The sequence below is a fragment of the Sardina pilchardus genome, chromosome 16 (genome assembly GCF_963854185.1).
Source record: "Sardina pilchardus chromosome 16, fSarPil1.1, whole genome shotgun sequence".
Classification (NCBI taxonomy): Eukaryota; Metazoa; Chordata; class Actinopteri; order Clupeiformes; family Clupeidae; genus Sardina; species Sardina pilchardus.
Window position 1 is genome coordinate 8,513,625 of NC_085009.1, and position 2,737 is coordinate 8,516,361.

A 2,737-nucleotide genomic window follows, 5' to 3' on the forward strand; every position below is an offset into this window, starting at 1 on the left:
CATTATTCCCGTTGACACAACTCCTACAGGTATATCAGGGGCACCTGCGGTCAATGCCACTGCTTCCTCATTGTTATAGCAAATAGGAGTTTTTCCAAGCCATTATCAGGACATTAAACAAAATATCTCTCAATAAAAAAGATCAACTCAAAATACATGTGAGTACCTCAAGTCAAGACAAAAGTTTGCCATGAGCTTAGAATACACCAGAATTCTCAATGCAAGCACAGCAGACGCATACTGTATATTCGGTTGGGTTTTCTCACATTTATGGGGAAAGCACAAGGACGTCCCTCAGATAAAACACTAAAATGCTATGCCTTGGATCAACTACATATGAATTATTACTGTTTAAAGCTGAAATGGTGTCTCCTGCAGTATACTGTATGCCTCCAGCCTCATCAGTACCTCACCCCCATCTACTCCTCCACCCATCACTTCATCTGCTCTCTCTCTCTCTTTCTCTCTATCTCTCTCTCTCTCTCTCTCTCTCTCTCTCTTCATCTATCCCTCTGTGCTCTTGGCTGTGCTGAGCGGTGCTGGGAGGTATTGGTATTCTGGAGGTAGTGCTTTCCATCCCCGCAGCCACGCAATGAGGATGAGTCACAGTGACCTCTGTCCTCTGGCACAGGCAGGCAGGAGTGTCTGTCGAGCTGCACTTCACAGAGAGAGAGAGAGGGAGAGAGAGAAGAGAGAGAGAGAGAGAGGGGGGGGGGGGAGGGAGAGAAAGAAAGGCAGAGAGTTGGAGGAGAGAGAAGAGAAAGACAGGGAGAGAAAAGAGAGAGAGAGAAGACATATAAAGACAGAGGTGAGAGAGAAAGAGGGGCAGAGCATGCAGAAATATAAAGACAGAGGTGGGAGAGAGATAGAAAAAATATAGAGAAAGAGAGAGAGAGAGTAGAGTGAGAGGGATGGGTAGAGAAAGAGTGAGAGAGGGAGTACAGGGAGGAGAGCAAGAGATTTATGAGACAGAGGCAAGGAGGTTACAAAACCAAAGAAGGATATAGATTTCATTTTCTCTCAAAACATTTAGTGTCGTAGATGCATTTCTGTTTAGACTACATACAAGAATTTTGATTCTTTCTCCCACTTTTATCACAGACTCACAGTGGGATAAACGGCAGCAGGAAGGAATTTATTTCAGGCATACTACTCAAGCTGAATGATTTATGCTGTTTTAACACCAAATATCAGAGAAACACAGAAATGCACTACCAGACTTCTATTCTTGTCAAAAGCAAATTCCCCCCTCTTTCAGGAAATGAACATTAGCACAGAAATGTGGTACACTTTTCCTGAGAACATCAATATTTTTGAAAGATATCCATTTGCATATCCTTCCTACTGAAAATGTTCAGGTAATATCCAGGATGATGCCAAGCCAATCTATATTATGGCAAATGCACAGTAGACACATAGATTATGCCGGCAGCCAATACTCTTGCCTGGCATGGACATATGGCATATTATGTCAATGAATCAGTCCAACTCAATCAGTGAATGAAAAGAAATGTTTTTTTTTTTTTTTTTTTTTAATAGAAATAAAAACACATAGCAGGTATAGTAAGGCAATAGTAGGACAGGTAAGAGCTAGTCACATGATACGCAACAAAGAGATTATTCTTTCTCTGTCTAATCGGCTCTTTTAAAACATGTCCATTAAGGAAAAGTCATGAACATCATAATGACACATCACTCATCGGTCTCCAGATACAGTAGGTGAAGAAAGGTCAGTCGAACATGTGATGAAATAGCTGTGCCGAACAAAAGGCTTGAACTGATCACCTTGATGGTGCCACCTACACGTCACCACAGCATGGTAACAGCACTATCTCTGATGAGAAGCCCATGGTAGGTGGTAATGATAAACCATCATGTCAGTCAAAGCCTACCTACACACATACTCACACATCACCCGATCTTCACCCACTTAACACCCAAACGAAACAAAGACAAATTCAGTTTGTGATGCCAATACCTAGATGCCATTTAATCATAGAGATAAACGCAGAACATTACAGATAGCATAATGTCGTTCTTTTTCCTTAAAAATAACAGCTTCAATCAAATTCTGTTGCCACACTGCTAATGTGTGCACCCAGAACATCTGTAACATTACTGTCGTAGGGCAGGAGCAGGACCCTTTCCATCGCATTGGTACCTCTCAGCACTAATTGGATACCCAGTAAGTTGAAAATAGTAAGTTACCAGCTGATGAGAAGGGGAAATTCCTACATCGTGTTACTTGAAAAGAGCACATTCAGGAGCTGTGTTGATTTATTTTTAATATCTTCAAGCTAGTAGTAGTAGTGATGTTTTTTTTTACAGTGTTGCACAGCTGAATGTAAATAGATGCAAAAGGGAGATGGATTGGGGCAGTGGAACACACACAAGTTGCCCCACAAAATACCTCACTGTCACCATTCCGCCTCACTAACATGCATGAGCTTATAAAAATGCAGAAACGTATATGGCAACTATTTTCATACTGACATGTAAGCATAAACATGAACGTGCACACATGCAACATGCATGCACATGCGCGCGCACGCACACACACACACACACACACACACACACACACACACAAACCTACAGTGTATACACAGATACATACACAAACATTGTCACTGATCCATCAAAAATTCCATTCTCCCCTAACAAAAAAAGAGAGAAAGAGAGCATCTGTGTGTGTGTGTGTGTGTGTGTGTGAGAGAGAGAGAGAGAGAGAGAGAGA

At 41.8% G+C, this 2,737-nt stretch overlaps 1 protein-coding gene across 1 annotated transcript in view; it reads right to left on the reverse strand.

Moving 5' to 3' along the window:
• Positions 1 to 2,737, reverse strand: part of plcb3 (phospholipase C, beta 3 (phosphatidylinositol-specific)) — a gene marked incomplete in the record, with an annotated part of 97,347 nt that overhangs the window by 57,029 nt on the left and 37,581 nt on the right.